The 19,829-nt window shown below is 44.0% G+C and overlaps 1 protein-coding gene across 7 annotated transcripts in view; it reads left to right on the top strand.

Annotated features, from left to right (window-relative positions):
* PPARGC1A (PPARG coactivator 1 alpha) overlaps positions 1 to 19,829 on the top strand; it is a 669,056-nt gene that overhangs the window by 589,884 nt on the left and 59,343 nt on the right. The window contains exon 1 of one of the 7 annotated variants that reach the window (XM_079989675.1): positions 19,108 to 19,331. The exons of the other annotated variants lie outside the window; for them this stretch is intronic. The gene's annotated coding sequence lies outside the window, so the exon portion shown is untranslated. Of the gene's footprint in view, positions 1 to 19,107; positions 19,332 to 19,829 lie in introns of those variants that run through there. 7 annotated transcript variants of the gene reach the window in all.

Raw genomic sequence — 19,829 nt, 5'->3', positions numbered from 1 at the left:
GATTAGTTAAGCCCGTTAAGAATTCTTGAAATAACACTCGGTAGTTATTACTGAATGTTTGACACAAATTAAAATTGTGGCTTTTGGGGGGGGGGGGGTTGCTAACGAATTATCCAAATAATCAAATGCTGTAGTAGTCCATTTCATCTCATTTTAATTGTTCTTCCTATAGTCCAAGGTAGAAAAAAATTAAGAATCTGGGCTTGCAGATATCTGTGAATCCTTCACTTCCAGTAGCCATAACCCTGAGCATCTCCCAAATTGCAATCTATGATTCACCTAGATTGCATCTTATCTCTCATTTTCTTGCTCCAATAAACACTAAGTATCTAGTCTGTCTTCTGACTTCCTCTTGCCAACAGGATTCAATCTGCTGTCTGTACTTGTAGCATTGTTCCTGTAGTGTTCAACATTGGCAGCAAGTTGTTTGTTGCAAGTTTTCAGCTTCTGGATAAAAGGCTGCGGCCGAGTTGCTGTAATTTAGGAATCCTTCTGTTTTCTTTTCCAGTTGTGGTCCCTAATTGCATCTGAGGAAGTAATCTGTATTTAAAGGCAGTGCTAAAATACGGTGTATCGTTTCCCTGGACTGGATACTTATTACTATTTAAAGATAAATAACTGAACTGTTAAGAACTGTGGGGTTTTGTATAAAATACTCTTTCTTTTGGCTGAGTTCATGAGTGCCTCTTTAGACATTTCTGCTACTACGTACGTCCTTGCTGCATATTTGGTGTCTGTTTTCTTTTCACTTTTAATTATTGGCTGCTTCCTGAATGGTGAGCCAGCACATTGATAGTCCACAGTATGACACTGACACTCATGGCTAGCCCACTGATAGTCCAGCCTAGGCAGGGTTGTATGCACACTGCCTTAAAATGTAAAATAACATTATGTGCTTGGCAAGCCAAATTGTGTATCCAAGAAAAGCTGGATTCTGTACCTTTTTAAATGGAACAGATTTGCATGATGCTACCTTATTTTGCAGGGGATGTGGGTGGCGCTGTGGTCTAATCCATTGAGCCTAGGGCTTGCCAATCACAAGATCAGCAGTTCAAATCCCCGCGACGGAATGAGCTCTCATTGCTCGGTCCCTGCTCCTGCCAACCTAGCAGTTCGAAAGCACGTCAAAGTGCAAGTAGATAAATAGGTACCACTCCAGCGGGAAGGTAAACGGCATTTCCATGTGCTGCTCTGGTTCGCTTAGTCATGCTGGCCACATGACCCGGAAGCTGTACGCTGGCTCCCTTGGCCAATAAAGCGAGATGAGCGCCGCAACCTCAGAGTCGTCCATGACTGGACCTAATGGTCAGGGGTCCCTTTATCTTTTACCTTTACCTTTTTTTGCACAATTTAATGTGTTTTTCACCCCTAGTGAACACAGTTCTTGCTACAAAGCGTTTCCATTCACTTCTGAACTGTAGGGTGCTTTCTCATGTGTACGGATACTTTTTACAAGGACAAATAGGCTGAAAAGAAGCATGCGAACCAGCCCTTCCTTAAAGCCCAAAACATTGTTCCTCTGCTGTTGCGTGATACTATTACAGCTTTTTCACTTTTGATCTTGCACCACACATTTTCTCCCATCGTTTTGAATAAGTTCATGTGCTCCTTCGTGTTTATTAGAGTAAAATTAAGCAGTGCCATTTATGTGGTCTCCTAGAAGTCACGGCCATGTTGTTTTGCAGTGAGCTTGACAGGTAGAAAAGAATTATGGACTTGCTAGAGGCCTTCCACACAGATCAGGAAGTAGCAGTTGGGACTCTTGAATGTGAAACAGCCATGACAACATTCTTTCCATCTTTGTATCAGAATCCACAGTGTGTAAACACAGAATACTACTTAATTTAGTTGCTGTAACTCCTCATTTGTCGTGAAGCATAGCCCCGGGTGCACAATTTTGATGGGTCATCCTCACGCAGGCGTCCTCACGCAGGCGTCCTCACGCAGGCGCCGGCTTCTGTGGGGATCCCCCTGTCCCAATTAGGTGTGTCTTACAGGCCCCATTCCTGGCTCCCCATACTTCCTTGCTTGCCACTGAGGGGCTCTGAGACCCAGAGTCCAGCCTGGCTTTGCCACTTCATCCCTGGCCCCCTTGCTGAACGGCCACCCAGCCAGCACTTGCTCGCTCCTTGTTTGGCACGCTCCCCAGACAATGAGCGGGCATGGATGGAGGGAGTCAGGCAAGGAGCAAGCGCAGCACTGCCCAGTGCTCCTCTCTCAGGTATTGGTGGGATTTACCCATTGCTCGGTCCCTGCTCCTGCCAACCTAGCAGTTCAAAAACACGTCAAAATGCAAGTAGATAAATAGGTACCGCTCCAGCGGGAAGGTAAACAGCATTTCCGTGCGCTGCTCTGGTTCGCCAGAAGCAGCTTAGTCATGCTGGCCACATGACCCGGAAGCTGTACACCGGCTCCCTCGGCCAATAAAGCGAGATGAGCACCGCAACCCCAGAGTCGGTCACGACTGGACCTAATGGTCAGAAGTCCCTTTACCTTCCAAGTGCTGAGTTGGCCAGCTGGGCTACCCACTGCACAAGCAGGCAGGCAGCACACTGTGGCTCTGCTTGGCTGTGGTGGGGCAGGGGTTGCTCCATCAGTGGCAAGAGCTGGGCTGGTGTGGCAGACTCCTTTCACCCTCTGTCCCCCACCTCAGGCACTGGCAAACCACAAGAGGCCACTGCTTTCTCCTCTTAAAATACAAATTTTTGGGGAAGGTGTACTGGTGTAAACAACTGGCATGCTTGCCCAAACTAACGGGAGTTCAGAAGTACAGTGGTACCTCTGGTTGCGAACAGGATCCGTTCCGGAGGCCCGTTCGCAACATGAAAAAAAATGCAACCCACAGCGGAGCATCTGCACAGGCGTGGGTTGTGATTCGCCGCTTCTGCGCATGCGCATGACATCATTTTGCATGTCTATGCATGCGCAAGCAGCGAAACCTGGAAGTAACCCTTTCCAGTACTTCCGGGTCGCCACGGGACGTATCCTGAAAGAACATAACATGAAGCGGACGTAACATGAAGTATGACTGTACCTGTGATATCAACTTGAGGTCTCCTCCCCCACCCCAAAGGCTGTTAAAGTTGTGGGCATCTTATGAAAATGCGTTCTGTGGGTTAACCTTGAAGAAATTCTGTATCTGTTGGCTTTCAATTTGTAGCCTAACATTCAATAGTGAATGTTTATCTGAAGATATAGTGAATATCTGAAGAAATAGTGAATGTGTATCTGAAGAAGTGTGCATGCACACGAAAGCTCATACCAAGAACTAACTTAGTTGGTCTTTAAGGTGCTACTGGAAGGATTTTTTTTTTTATTTTGTTTTGATTCAATAGTGAATCAACCCAAAAGTTTGACGTTTGAGAGTGATGCTTCACGCCTATGAGTCATGATTTTAAAGTGGTCTCAGTATAATGAGTGTGAATCATTTCCATAGGAGGATGGTGGGGTTTAACTCGGTGTCTGTGTGTTCTCTCTTCGACGTTCCGTTTTCTCAAGCACTGGGTTGGTTCAGCATCCCCAGAGCAATGAACATTTTGTTTGTTTTTCAAAGCAGGGCTGTGAATTTCTGGTTGGATAAGGAAAGGCACTTTCCAAATGAAGACATATGGAGGATTTTAATGGCAATTGTGAAACATGTGGCCCTGTTACGGCATTGTGCTTTTTAGCATAGAGAGGCAGGGGATATATATCTCTTCTGAAGAATCTGTGATTTCTAGTACTGCTTAAGATTGCATTCTTCACCCTTAGAGGTGAGCAAAGGACGAGTGAGATCTTAGCTAGTGGAAGCGCAATGATACAAGGTGCACAATGAAAAGGACCAGATATTGTTCCTTCCAGGGGGAGGGGAAACCCTTCCACAGTTCCCAGGACAACAGATCTTCTTCTAACTTTGCATAGTTAACCTTATTGGATCATTTAGCTCCTGGGCGCAACTAAGAGTGCCATTTGGCCCAAGGACATCATATGCACAAGGGCAACTCTGCTAGTATTTTGAAGAAACCCAGTTGCATGGTCCATCTACAGGGAAGATGCATTCACTGACTACCAATAGAGGTCCTTCTTAGTGCCTCTATCAAATTTATGGAATTCCCATGCTAAGGAACTCTGGCCACCACATTTGCCTCTTGATTGGGTTTTGCAGGCAAGAAGAGGCATGTTCAAGTTTATTCTGCCAGGTACCCGATGCTGTCTGTGTGACAAAGCTTGAATTTTGTCTGGATTCTCTGCTATACTTTGGTAATTTGTAGCAGCTTATGAGGGGAATGTCCCTGCTTCAAATCTTACCTGTGCCATGAATTTTCTAGGTGATAAGTGCCTATCTCTCAGATGTAGTCCCTCATTCTGCAATACTGGGAGTACTGACCTACTGATATTCATGGGTTCTTTGCAAGGATTACTGAGAAGGTTTGTAGCAAACCTTGCATGCCCTAAAGCCATATAATAATAACAATTATTATGATATAGCCTTTTAAAACTGTAGGCATGCAGACTCTTTGTATTCGTTCCGTCTCCTCTTTTTTTTAAAAAAATGCAGTGTGTGTGTGATATTTTCTGGAAAAGGAAATAATTTTTTTTTTTAAAAAAAGCATACTATTAAAGTTTAATATGTAAGTAGAAAATCCATTAAAAAAGGAAATGTACCCTGCCATTGCAATTACACTAGTTTAGCCCTCTACAAGCAAAACATGGCAAAATACATGTTTGAATGGGGATCCACAGTAATCACTATGGTGCTGTCTTTCTGTTTTAAGACCTGAAAGCTCCAGGGGAGGAAAAAGAATAGATGGAAGTATCTTGCAGAGACAAGAGTCTTGATTTGCTCGTGTGCCATGACTGCTAATGACACTTGGGTGTAGAACTATGTCCAGAGGTGTTGAAAGGTGGTACAACAACAGGAGAGATTCTGAGCCATTAAATTCTGCCCACCTTCTGTGTGTTTTGATTAATAACTCTGAGGCTTTCTGTGGTTATGAGCTAAATGGACTAGGATTTCAGGCAGTTGACACGGTCGCTCATGTTACATGATTTTTAAAAGTCAGTTGCAGTCTTTGGAGGTAAAAGTAAGAGAACAGCTTTCTCTGAAACATTAGACTGTGTTGCCACAGACTATAAGTGTGGGTGCCATTTTTGAATGCTTTTTTTTCTATAATAGGAACTCTTTTGGTGAAATGGCAATGCTAGGCATTATTTCTAAATTTCCAGGTATGCATGTCATCTTTGTGTCCTCCTTCCTCCATTTTTTCAGGTGTGCCTGTTCTCTCTTTTTGGCATTGTGCAAGTGGCTACCCTCTATTTCTTTTTTTGAACTCTCTTCGGTTTCATGCCAGGTTTTGAACTATTCTGGCTTCCCCCAAAGAATCGTGGGAATTTGGTCTTGCTGCAGTGGTGGCTGGTGCCCACTGGAACTGGTAGGGCAGAGAGGTCAGCCGCAGATGGAGCCAGTGGCAGGGAAACCTTCCCAGCTATCCCATTCATCCTTCCTGCAGAGTTGTCCAATGGCACTAGTCAGATTCGGGAAGAGGAAACCGAGAGCCAGTGCCACCCATTGCGCTGGATGTAAGTAAGAAGGCAGACAGGTAGAGACAGGTGGAAGCTTGCTGAGGTTGGTAGAGCATTGTCCCATGTGCCCTAATGGATCAGTCTCTGCTGGTTTGCTGAGGTATTCACTATTGGCAATCCATGCACCTTCTCCAACCAAAGACATGTTGTTCCTTTGGCTAGGTTGGAGCAGTGATAACTTTGTAGAGTAGATCAACCTTTAGACATTACATATGGGAAATAAGCCATGAGATTCTCCACACACAAAAAATGGATAGTTGTTTTTAAATTCCCAGTGTATAGCACTGAATGATAGGAAATTGTACAGTTGACAGATGGCCATCCAACCTCTGCTTTGAAATGAGAACCCACAACCTCCCAAGATAATCCGTTCCACTGACCAACAGATTTTACTGTCAGAAAGTTCTTCCTGGTGTTCAATCAGAATCTCCTTTCTTGTAACTTGAAACCGTTGGTTCAAGTCCAATCCTTGGAGCAGGAGAAAACAAGCTTGCTCCATCTTCCATTTGACAACCCTTTAGATCAGGCATAGGCAAACTTGGCCCTCCAGATGTTTTGGGACTACAATTCCCACCATCCCTGACCACTGGTGCTGTTAGCTAGGGGTGATGGGAGTTGTAGTCCCAAAACATATGGAGGGGCGAGTTTGCCTATACCTGCTTTAGATATTTGAAGATGGCTATCATATCTCCTCCCAGTCTCCTCTTTTCCAGGCAAAACATACCCAGCACTTCAACTGTTCCTCATAACTTTTGCCCTCCTCTGCACACTTTCCACCTTGTCAATGTCCTTCTTAAATTGTGACACCCAGAACTGGGCACAGTACTCCATGTGTGGTCTGACTAATGAACCAGTAACCGCAAAGCCTTGAGACTGAGATCCTAACTCTGTGAGCTAATGTGGACTCTGCTCAGATTTCTAGGCACAGAGCGAAAGAGAGGCAGTATGAACCCCTCAGATTGGTCAGGCATGATAGAAATACTAGGAGTCTGGTATTCTAGCTCTTGCTTGGTTCAATAGAACAGTACATTATGTACTTCAGGTTCCAGTTTCAAGTTTGGACCACTGACCTCGCATGCTCTGAGCTAAGGGCACCCCTTCCAAGGTTTAGCTTTAGGTACAGCCACTCAGGGCCTTGGCAAAACAGAAAAAGTTAGTTTCCTAAATCCTGCTATTGGTAGAGGGGAGAACAAGAGAAAGGAAATCCGGTCTTTGCTGCAGGCTGCTTTTGACATTTACATTCCATAGGGATGCTTGCCTAACCTGAGTGTTTGGAGGTCTAACAGCTCATTAGAATATTAACAGTAGGACCAAGCTAAATAAGAAGGGTTTTGTGGGTGGATGTCCTCTGGCTGTGTATTCCGAAAGGTGGGGCGGGGGGAAGTGGCAAACAGAACCAGAAACTAATTAAACAGTCGGCTAAAGCAAGCATATTTAAAAAGCTCCAAAAACTTCCAAAAAAGGAAACATATTACAGTTATCTGCATTCACAGCACAGAACAAGTTTGGTAGTATTTAAGATAATTCTCTAGTGCTTGCTATTTTTAGCCTAGGAGTAAGCTTCAGTAAGAGCTTTTTCAGCAATGCATCCCTTTAACCTGGCCTAACAAGCTAAGCCAATAAGCTGTCTGATTTCCGTCTTACATGACGAAGAGAGATAGCTGAAACAAACCATTTGCGGTGAAAATGTTCCAGCCTATCTTTGTATTAGGAGAGTCCCACCCCTCCCACCCCTGGTATGGATTTTCCCCCAAGCATCCTAATATTAAGTGTAGCTTGTCAGAGACCAAAATGTCAAGCTCCACTGTTTTGAAATTGTAGAAGCAGATAAATAAAAACAGTAGGGTTTTTATAGAAGCAGCATAATTTGGGGGGCAGGGATAGGGGAAGAGGTGGCGCAGGCAAGCATTACTACTTCATAGCTGGCAAAAATGAATCTCTGTTCTTTCAGCTGCTATTAGTGATTTGTAGAGATTTGTAATGTTTTGCAGAAATCGGTGTGTGTGTGTGTGTGTGTGTGTGTGTGTGAACACACATATTCCTAAGCAATAGGCGGAGTAATAGCAAAAGACTAGAGTCACCCAAAGGGCAAACTTTTGTTTTAAATGGAATACTGCAATTTGCATTATTCTCTTTAGATTTAAATGGTATGATATTTTTTAATTTCTCTCAACTAGAAAGAACAACTCTACCCTAAGCTTGGCTGTGGGCACAGTGACATCTCGTATGATATGTCACCTGGATTTTGTTTTGGTTCCAATGCATTCACATCTGTGAAAAGAAGAGGCCAGTCTAAAAGTAAAAGAGTAATTTTAATTGTGCTGCAAATAATATATTTAGCTTACTCCCTCTTCCCTTACTTGCAACATGAGTTACAAACCAAAAGTTGCAATTTTGTTTTTCATTTGTTTGCTTCCTTTGCATTTTTTGTATAAGATTACTTTCTGAAAATTAATAAACATTCAAATAAACAGAAACAGAGTAGCCTGGCTACCCAGTTTTATAACATAGCAGAGGAAGGAAGGAAAGCTTGATTCGTTGCTTGTATGCTATTTCGCCTCTTCTCTTCCGAATTTCAAATGCATGCCATGAAAGGGCTCCATAAAGGTAAAGGTAAAGGGACCCCTGACCATTAGGTCCAGTCGTGGCCGACTCTGGGGTTGCAGCGCTCATCTCGCTTTATTGGCCGAGGGAGCCGGCGTACAGCTTCCGGGTCATGTGGCCAGCATGACTAAACCACTTCTGGCGAAACAAGAGCAGAGCACGGAAACGCTGTTTACCTTCCCGCCGGAGCGGTACCTATTTATCTACTTGCACTTTGACATGCTTTCGAACTGCTAGGTTGGCAGGAGCAGGGACCAAACAACAGGAGCTCACCCCTTTGCGGGGATTCGAACCGCCGACCTTCTGATCGGCAAGTCCTAGGCTCTGTGGTTTAACCCACAGCGCCATCCATAGCTGCTGCTAAATACATTTTTGGGGCGCTGCAGATTTTCAGTTGTGAGCATTGAGAAACTGAACCCCAGTCCACCCAGTTCCATTGTATCATTATAATGTGGATATCCTGCGGCTCCTAGGACAGGGTTGGAGAGTCTCCAGTTATTGGATTCCAGTTCCCATCAGCCTTGGTCATCATTACTGCTAGTCAGGGATGATAGGCGTTGTGGCCCTTCAGAGTTGGTGGACATGGGATGCTACATCCCTGCCTTGGGAGCCAGTGTTTTTGAGTCTGCCACCAGTTTCCTCAGTCCCTCAGTATAGAGGCCATGCACCTTCTGATGCAATTGGGGATACTCCATTTCCAGTGGAATATTCCACACCTCCATTTATTGTTTGATGAAAAACTAAAATACGGCAGTCCCATAAGGATATCACATACACTGAGATGTGTAGCACTTCAATTTCAGGGATTCAAAAGAGCAGTTTATAGTCATGTTTGCCATCAGCCTGCAACCTTCAGTTGGTGCTAAAGCTGAAAATAAACTTTCATGCACCTCTTTCGCACTGAGTGGTGGTGAGCAAATGGCACTTGATTTTTAAAAGGCTATCAGAGAATGAGCAGTCTGTTCGGTTTTGTCCATAAATGTAATCTCTGAATGCAAGGAATGCAGCTCTGCCATGTCTCCTAACACTGTGCGGCTACATCAAGTGCTCCAGTCCTCTTGTCACTAAAAGAGCAGCGGGAGCAAACCAGCAAAACTCTGGTTAGTACCAAGGCGAATTTCGACGGCCGTGATTGTAAAGCCTAACACGTTACAGAGAAATGGGGTAATACTGTGCAGATGGGCTGCCCTCAAGGAATCTTTCCTAAGTGAGAACTTTGTATGTCACAGTTTTCCAGAGGCAGTCCTGGAATTATGAAAGGCTTCTGATTTGATCCTGGAATGTCCCTATTTTTCCCACCAGTGCCACTGCTGCTGAGTTTGGGGAAGAGATGAGCTGCAGCAGCTGTGAGGGTGCACCTTATTGCCTCTCCATGGCCGCCACTGCCAGCCCTCCCCCCTTGGAAAACTCATAGGGGGTGAGGAGGAGGAGGAGAGGCTGTGGCTGTGGAGGCCCAGCCCTGTGTGACACACCAGCTCTGAGGGGGCAGGCAGAGGGCAGGACAGCCCTGGGTGGGAAGAAAGGGGGAACGAAGCGGAGCACAAGGAGTCTTGATTAAAAAAGAAATGCTTTCTGTGTCTGCATCGAATCTTGCCCCTTTCTAAAATTTATTTGCAGTGGTACGTCGGGTTACATACGCTTCAGGTTACATACGCATCAGGTTACAGACTCCGCTAACCCAGAAATAGTACCTCGGGTTAAGAACTTTGCTTCAGGATGAGAACAGAAATCGTGCTCTGGCAGCGCGGCAGCAATTGGAGGCCCCATTAGCTAAAGTGGTGCTTCAGGTTAAGAACAGTTTCAGGTTAAGCACGGACCTCCAGGACAAATTAAGTACTTAACCCGAGGTACCACTATACCTCAGGTTAAGAACTTTGCATCAGGATGAGAACAGAAATGAAGGTTTTCTGGGAAATGATTTATAATGAACTGAAAAAGGTATTTAAGTATACCTTCCTTAAGAAACCAGAGGCCTTTCTCTTGGGCATTGTTGGTCAGAGTGTGCAAAAGAAGGATCGAACCTTTTTTATGTACGCTACAACAGCAGCAAGGATACTCATTGCTAAAAGCTGGCAAACTCAAGAATTACCCACACTGGAAGAATGGCAGATGCAACTGATAGACTATATGGAACTGGTGGAGATGACTGGCAGAATCCGAGACCTGGGAGAAGAACTGGTGGAGGAGGACTGGAAGAAATTTAAGGACTATCTACAAAAATATTGTAAATTGCATGAATGTTAAGAAAGATGTAAGATTAGCAAAAACACGGCTCCAACAAACTAGTTATAAAGAATATAAATTTAAATTTAATTGGAAGATGAAAAGATAAATTTTGGATAAGTAATATTTTATGATTAAGCTTCAATAAGAGTATGTTAAATCCCAAAATTTGAGACATTAAATATTGGAAAATTATATTATATGAATTAAATTAAGTTAATAATTTGCTGGTAAAATTTATGTTTAGAAAGCAGGAACAAGAGATGTGAGGAAGTCCAAAGTTGAGAATGAAATGTGGATAATGGAAAATATTATGTTATTATGTATGTTTTTTATTGGTTACACAAAAATTTAATAAATATTATTATAAAAAAAAAGAGAACAGAAATCGTGCTCTGGCAGCGCGGCGGCAGCAGGAGGCCCCATTAGCTAAAGTGGTGCTTCAGGTTAAGAAGAGTTTCAGGTTAAGAATGGACCTCCAGAATGAATTGAATACTTAACTTGAGGTACCACTGTATTGGTGTGTGCTTTTCTGTTTGTAAGGTAAAGGTAAAGGGACCCCTGACCATTAGGTCCAGTCGTGACCGACTCTGGGGTTGCAGCGCTCATCTCGCTTTATTGGCCGAGGGAGCTGGCGTACAGCTTCTGGGTCATGTAGCCAGCATGACTAAGCCGCTTCTGGCGAACCAGAGCAGCACACGGAAATGCCATTTACCTTCCTGCCGGAGCGGTACCTTTTTATCTACTTGCACTTTGATGTGCTTTCGAACTGCCAACTTGGCAGGAGCAGGGACCGAGCAACGGGAGCTTACCCCGTCGCAGGGATTCGAACCACCGACCTTCTGAAGTTTTCTCAAGATGGTGGAGGGTGTGTATTCTATGTTCCGTTGATGTGATGATGGTGGCACTTGCCCTTCTCAAAGGAAATGCTCTGGGTGTGTGTTGAATGGGGGGGGGGGGTCAAAAAGGATCAGTTGCGGTGAGGGGAGAGTGAGGAATGTCCCTATTTTCATCTGAGGAATGTTAAAGGTTATGGTATGTTACTCTGTATACTTTTACGTGTGTTGCTATTTATAATCCTTGGTCTGTCTCTCTTCCACCTCCTCACTGCTGGTGTGTGCCCCAGGCCCGCCAAACATGTGATCCACCAGCAATGTATTGTGGTCTTCCAGTTCTTGGTAGCTTTTCTTGCAGACATAGGCAGGCAGCAAAATCAGGAGGCTAGGTTGTGTTTTGTCTTGGTGTGTCACAGATCCTGTAGGTTTTGTGGTTGAATACAAATCAAGTACACTTGCTTGAGTCGTGTGCAAGCAGACCCACCTGTTAGTCAAGGGGCAAGTTAACCAACTGAGGGGCTATATGTACAAAATTGTTATGCGGCAGCTAAATCAATGGGATTGTTCATTTTGGCTTGAAAATCTTTCTTTGGAAAGGGGCTTTCAATTGTTGTTTAGTCGTTTAGTCGTGTCCGACTCTTCGTGACCCCCATGGACCAGAGCATGCCAGGCACTCCTGTCTTCCACTGCCTCCCACAGTTTGGTCAAACTCATGCTGGTAGCTTCGAGAACACTATCCAGCCATTTCGTCCTCTGTCGTCCCCTTCTCCTTGTGCCCTCCATCTTTCCCAACATCAGGGTCTTTTCCAGGGAGTCTTCTCTTCTCATGAGGTGGCCAAAGTCTTGTAGCCTCAGCTTCAGGATCTGTCCTTCCAGTGAGCACTCAGGGCTGATTTCCTTCAGAATGGATAGGTTTGATCTTCTTGCAGTCCATGGGACTCTCAAGAGTCTCCTCCAGCACCATAATTCAAAAGCATCAATTCTTCGGCAATCAGCCTTCTTTATGGTCCAGCTCTCACTTCCATACATCACTACTGGGAAAACCATAGCTTTTACTATACGGACCTTTGTTGGCAAGGTGATGTCTCTACTTTTTAAGATGCTGTCTAGGTTTGTCATTACTTTTCTCCCAAGAGGCAGGTGTCTTTTAATTTCGTTAAATAATAAAAATAATATCAATCACTTAAACGGCATCTCTATGTGATCAAAGCACTTTGCATATGTTTCCTTGGACTATTTATAGCATTGGTGGGAATCTTGCATCCTGTGGGCCTCGTTTACGTCAGGTGTGAGGCAGGTAAAGATGCAGCTGCAAAGGAACAACCAGGAGTTTTAAAATCTCCTCCTGATCCATGTCAAGTAGGGCTTCTATTTGGCACCACATGCAAGGCCCAGTGGAATTGGTTCCACATGGAAGCTTCCAAGCAGAGCTCCTCTAAGTGTAGCCAATCCCTGCAGAAAGCGGGACTTAGAAGTCCATGCCACTCGTGTGACTGATGGCGATGTGAAGCCCTGCTGGGATTGGCTACACTCTGGCATTTCCGATCAAGCTGTGGCTGATCCATGCAAAAGCGAGGCTTGGAGACAGGGCTGATCAACAGTGATTTCAAGCCCTGCTTGGATTGGCTGGGATCTCCTTTGAAGTACAGCTTGTGTTCAAACTGTGCCACAAAGGAAATTAGGCTTCCTGCGGAAATCAAGGGTAGATTTGGTGGTGTGCCTGCATTTGCAGAGGTAGCTGCCTTTTATTTTATTCTGTAAATCGAATCAATCATTTTTAATGAAAGTGAATATATAAATACGTTTAAAAAGGAATAGTTTAAACAGAGTGGAAATGGTGCAGAAGCTAAGCAGGGTCTGGTATGGTTTCAAATTGGATGGGAGACTGTGTGTTAAGATTCCTGCATTGCAGGGGATTAGATGATCCTTAGAGTCCCTTCCAGCTCTGCAATTCTATTATTCTGTGGTTGGGTGATTGACAGGTTGGCTGCCCCATCTATCTGCCCATGGGTAGGTGAGCTCAGCATCCGGCCTGACGTCCAGAAAAGCTGTTCCTGATCTAGAAGATCTGTGTATGCTTGCTTACAGCTCTGGCCGATCCCTGATAACATGTAAAAATGATAGGTATTGAACTGAGTACAACTCAGAGTAGACCCACTGAAATTAATGCACCTAAGTTGTGACTATTAACTTCAGTGGGTCTGCTCATGAGTTGAATACTACCTAAAGTGTTTCACAGCAGGCCAAAAGTGCAGGAGACCACAGATGTGTTAGGAGCTCATCCTACACTTGAGTAGGACCCTGGTAGAGACACATGCCCAACTGGCATGTTCCCTCCCTCCTGGTCGATCGTTCGGGAGCTTCAAAAGCTTTCTTCTGCCTGAACATCACAGTGACTGATGCCAACAGACATCTGCACACTTAGGGATCTTCAGAGTCTTCGCAGCTTGTGTGACAGGCCTCAGCAACTCAGCATTTTGGCTAACCTACTTTATTTACATTAAACACACACGGAGCACTGAAACATGGCTCCCTCTCTCTCTATCATCAGACATCAAAGAGAAAAAAACAAAGGACAATAGTCCCACTTCACGGAACACAGTAACACAAACATCCTGTCTCCGTCAGTTCCCACTCTGTGGAGTCAAAACATATACCGTCATGTGACAGACAACAATCCCATGACTGTAATCATGGCGCAGGAATTCTAACAAGATGAACTCCACTCTGTGATTGAGTCCGTTATGTAGTTAAATAAGAGCAACTGAAATGACCTCCTTTAAAAAGAGAGGGAGAAATAGCCCTCAATATTCTACACAAATTGAGGCATACCTGAGCCCACAAGCATTCAGCAACTTGTAGGCATGTGAGAGTGATATCTGTGCAGTTCATTTCTATTTTAGTCTTCTGGCTGGGCAAGGCCTGACACTGGCAAGCCTATGAGGAAGGAAATATGGCCAGGCCCCAGAACCTAGGGAGGAAGAAGCTATCCTGCAGCGTTGATATCTGCGTGCGTAATAAGAATAGTACTTGGCACATTTAAAGTGTTCAGTGCGTTTCCCACAGTAATCCTTATAACAGCTCTGTGTACTAGGTGCTACACAATATGCAGAGATACCATCCGATTCTAACACCTTTTACGAGTAGCTGAATATTTGCAGGTTCTTGAGTTTCATGGAGCTCTAACCTGGGCAGACTGAGCCAGAGTTTAATGGTACCTATTTGAGAACTGCGGGTGAACTGTTTTGGTCCTAGGTGACTGGAGAAGAGCAAATGCAGTACAGAATAGTAAACAGAGACCCAGGGATATACAGACCTATAAGCCTGACCCTTTTTATTTGATAGAGTGTTAAACTGTGTACTAAAACAATACCGTTCTAAGTACCTGTAGGGGGAAAGGGGGCAAAAAAGGGAAGGACAGGCTGACCTCACAAAAGAGAGAGCTTTGCTCAATATTATTGAGTTGAAATAGAAAGATTTTAAAAGCCCAAGTCTTCATTGAGAGCATTGAGTGACTCCAGTCATTTCTTAATTAAGTATATCAACATGTTTCCACAAGGCATTTTGGATTATCATAAGCAATTAAAGTCATTCCTTGGTGTGGTAAACAATGGTTGAGTCTTTGCTAGGCCTCTGGCATCAACAGAAGCTGACTGTGTAATTGGATTGCCTTGGAGACTTGATAGCCAGATGGATTTTTGGAAGGACCAAGCTCTACTAAGGAGGAAGAATGCTGCCCATATCCCTTCTTGTTTGTGGCGATGACAGAGTGCTAGGCCTTTCTGGGACTGGGCAATGTCCTCAAGGATCAGCTTGGGTTGTTGATGTCACTGTTCCAAGTGACCAGGCTTTTTGCTTTGGTGGCAGAGGAGAATGGAGCTAGAATGCTTGGTTTGGTTTTCTTCTTTTTGCAGAGCATCCCCAGCTTCCAAGAACCATCTCAAGAAGAATAAAAATCAGACTCAGAATGTAAAATTCACTTTCCAAGAACAACAACCAATCGCTAAAAGCCTGGGGAAATAAACCCATTTCAACTTGCCTATAAGACAGAGTAGTAGATGTTTCTGTGCAGATCATTCTGTAATGGGTTTACCACCACAGAGAAGGTCCTATTTCTACTTACCACCTGTTTTTCATTTGAAGCCAAGTTTGGAACAGTCATATATTTCCAACCATTTGCTTCTTTTTAAATAATAAAGATTATTTCCTGATTTTAGCTACCTAGGTTGAGCTGTGGGATTGTGTGGCACTATGGTCAGAAGACTTGAAATGACAGGCTAGCCCCCTCCTACTTCTTCCCACTACAATTTTTCCACGGACCTTCACAGTTCCACCTTTTTCAGCTGAGTAGCTGAAGAGGTATGTGTGTAGCACATAAGTGCTGATGGACTGGCAGCCCGAAGTGCTGTGGTGATGGATAAAAACCGATGAGCCATAGAGTTTCTTACAACTATAGGAGTATCAGAATCTGAAGTGGGCAAGGATATGGCGCTCCTCAGGTAGCAGAGTCTGTGTAACAGGACTCCTTGAGCTAAAGTCAAAGATGATTACAGAGAGCAGGTGAGGGTGCAGGTGGCCTGGCATCCTCTTATATGTTGAAACGCTTTCTGCCATTGCAACCATCTTACACCCTGTGTGAGTGTTTTGGTCATTTCCCCTCTAGTGGGTTTGCCCTGCTCTTTACAAAAGAGAGCCTTCCTTGTTCTTGCGCCGTCAGCCCAATTGTGGAATTTCCTTCTTCAGGAGACACAGATAACAAAAATTCTAAGGGGTTTCCACTGCCAAGTGAAAACATTTTTATTCTCCTGGCCGTTCGGTGTAAATCAGTGATTTCCGCTTACTCAGTTTTATATTTTCATGTGCTGTTGTGTTTTAATGATTGGGTCTCAATAAACTGCTTTTAAGTAATGTGTACATGGTAGGTTTGTTTGCACATTTTGTAACACGTTGGAAAGAACCCTGGGATGAGAATGATCCAAATTGGGTAAATAAAATTGCGAATAGATTTGTTTTGGGAGCATCCTGCTTTCACCTAAGACACCAAGTTTTCCAATCCTACAAGATCGCTTACAATAAAAATCTAAATGTCTGCTTGTTCTGTAGTGATGGCCTGAGGATGTCTCTAGGTAAGATTATTTGTCAGCAGAATGACAGTATCCAAAGTAATAGTTTTTTTGCTGTAGTTGCCATCCCTGCTTCTGACTACAGCCAAACTAGATTTGGCATTTTACTTTGTAGCTTGCCCCAGAGTGTAAGCTTTGGGTCCCCCGCCTCCTGGAGATGATGATGATAAGGGGGAGAGACAGTGGCATAGCATGGGGGGCACAGGGGCCGTTGCACCAGGGGCAACATTGTTAGGGGTGCAAATACAGTTCCATGCTTCCGTTGCTGGCCTCCATTGAAAACAGCTTCTCCATGCAAACCAGGAAATGACCTCTCCAATGAAATGACTCTTCTTTTCTTATCTCTGAGGTTGCAATCTCCTGGGTGGCGCGGGTGCCATTAGGCAGTTGAATGTGCATGCATACTCTGCCCGTTTCCCTCCCACTCACCCCCCTTGCGAGGCGCCGGCAACCCACGCTATGCCACTGGGGAGAGGAAGACATTAGTCCACTGTGGTCTTGATTTACACACAAAGAGAGAGAGATCAAGACCACAGTGGGTCTGCAATAAACTTTCATTTTACCATCATGTTTAGCTTAACCCTGAGGCGGCAATTGTTGCTGCAGTATGGTGTTTGTTGAATGTGTTCTCATGCCCACTTCACAGAAGGAGCTTAATCCAGGTTCCTACTTTTTCTGCTCACTTTGCACATGGACAAATGTGCTGGGAACACCCCTATTCATAAGTCAGGCCCAGTGTAAGGTGTTGGCCTGATTTGTGTTGCGTGATGAGGATTGATTTTGCAGAGACTGGAAGGGGAATCCACCATGTTTCTTGGCATTATAAAAATGCACTTAATATGCTAATGTTAAGATAGCTGGCAATGAATTTGCCACCATCAAGTTCTGGACACATTTAAACATCCCTTGTGTGCAAAACACAGTTAATGCATTTATTTAGTAATCAGCATATTATCTCATGTAGTCAGTAAACGTTGAGGCCCAAACTGCTGATAAGATCGTTTGCTTTCAGGTGTTTTTCAATATTGTGCTCAGCGTCAACTATAAATTGAGTTGAGTGACCTTTTGGTTCTGAATCAAATAGACTGCATTTCTGTGGTTTCAATTACACACACATATATATAATAGGGACCACAACAACTGCACCAGTATCTTATCGTTCTGGTTCTGTTAGCGCAGTCAAGAGTCTGATAGCTCATTTTCTTCTTTTCGTTCTCTGCGTTCAAAATCAAAGCCTTGGTGCCAACGAGAGAGAAGATAGGCAGTTTACACAACTGAAATCTAATCATTTAGCAGCTTGCAAGAACTGTGAATGATTTCTGGTCAAAGGATGTAAAATGTGTTGCTACAGGTTGCTAGCAAGGTAGTGTATTTGTGAGACAAATAAGTCAATTAGTAGCTCCTCCATTTATTAGAAACTTAATTGTCAGCTCAGAATGGAAACTTCTGAACTGCAACAGCTCATTAGAAGCAAGAAAACATGCAAGGGTATCCCCCCACAACTTTTAGTAGACTTTTGGAAATGTGTTGATGCCAGAAAAGCTTAAATTTATACTGAAACAATGCATCAGCTTAAGGAGTACGGAGGGTATTTTGTGAAAATTTACTTAGGATGAGTTTCAGATCATTTTAGACAACGACCTCGTTGGCCTTTGGTTATAGCTTGTGGTTTGTCTTTTTATTGCTTGCATCCAGCTGTCTCAAGAGACTATGAAGTGCACCTCCAGGTACAAAGTCAAACCATTGCATTACTGACCTCCCTGAGACACAAACCTGGGCAGTGTATATGGAGGGGCTGCCCAGATAACAAGACTGATGTGGTCCAAAGAAAAAAACAACAACATAGCAATACATTTATTATTTATACCCCGCCCATCTGGCTGAGTTTCCCCAGCCACTCTGGGCGGCTCCCAATCAAGTGTTAAAAACAGTACAGCGTTAAATATTAAAAACTTCCCTGAACAGGGCTGCCTTCAGATGTCTTTTAAAGATAGGATAGCTGCTTATTTCCTTCACATCTGAAGGGAGGGTGTTCCACAGGGTGGGCGCCACCACCGAGAAGGCCCTCTGTCTGGTTCCCTGTAACCTCACTTCTCGCAATGAGGGAACCGCCAGAAGGCCCCTTGGTGCTGGACCTCAGTGTCCGGGCTGAACGATGGGGGTGGAGACGCTCCTTCAGGTATAGAGGACCTAGGTCGTTTAGGGCTTTAAAGGTCGGCACCAACACTGAATTGTGCTCAGAAACGTACTGGGAGCCAATGCAGATCTCTCAGGACTGGTGTTATGTGGTCCCGGCGGCCACTCCCAGTCACCAGTCTAGCTGCCGCATTCTGGATTAATTGCAGTTTTCGGGTCACCTTCAAAGGTAGCCTCACATAGAGCGCGTTGCAGTAGTCCAACGTGCCAACATGGCTGTAGGAGTTTTGCACCAACATGGCTGTAGTAGTTACAGCCTAAGGGAATTACTGATTTGTCTGAAGGAGGCTAAACTACAGCCCCGGGTTTAGATGAAAACACTAAGCAGAACTTACAGCTTCTCAGAACAGCAGCAAAATGATGGGGGAGGAACAAAGTGACTGTGATCTCTGCTCTACGAGCCCAAGCATTTGCTTGTTCACAAAAAGCCATGGTTTGCCTTGCGGAAGGTGTTTGCAGCAGGGAGCCTTTTGTATCTGTGGCTGTTTCCATGCTTTTTGGAACCCTGATTATGCAGTGTTCTAATATGTGAAAGGAGTCTCCACGGAAGCCGACCGTCCCTTCCTGTAAGCCGGACTGTAGTGGGGACAGTGGTATGGGCAGAGCTAGCATGCTTGTTCCTGCTGCTGCCTCCTCACATGCTAATTAACGCTTCAAAAGTAATATCTGACTAAGGTTATTGATGCAATGAATTTAGAGAGGCACCTTTGTACTTAACTGACCAAGAATGCAGCCATAAGCACAATCTGTAGCGTATGCTTCTGAAAGTGATTCCCATATCCATAAGGTATTGTCAGTATTTTGTGATCGTGTCAGAGGAGGATAATTGGGTGATACTGTTCCTTTCTAACCTATTTCTTACATAAACACCCTTTCTCGCTGAGATGCTACCTTCGGTTTGTGTTCTGCATAGATCTTGCCACAAAATATTCAGTTTATTTTAGTGTTTTTTGTTTTTTTTTTATTAAAATTTTTATTACATTTTCAGTTTACAGAAAAGAAAAAGAAGGACAAACCAGAAAAAAGAAAGAAAGAAAAACAATCCAACTTTCAAAATACATTTTTAAGTTACTAACTGGACTTCCCCACATCTCCCTCACCCTGCGTTCTTTACAATAAACATATCAGCAAATTATTACCTTGTTTCGTATCTTATTTATATCTTTCAGAGTGTTTTACTTCTAAATTTAAAGTACCTTTTGTCAAATATTTATACCTTAAGATAATACATAAAATAACTTTAAATTTCAACTTTTTCTTACTTATAACTTAACTTTCTATTTTC

This window comes from Podarcis cretensis (assembly GCF_951804945.1).
Source record: "Podarcis cretensis genome assembly, chromosome: 9".
Taxonomy (NCBI): domain Eukaryota; kingdom Metazoa; phylum Chordata; class Lepidosauria; order Squamata; family Lacertidae; genus Podarcis; species Podarcis cretensis.
Note: the sequence above shows the minus strand (reverse complement) of the source record. Positions and strands in the feature narration are given on the sequence as shown.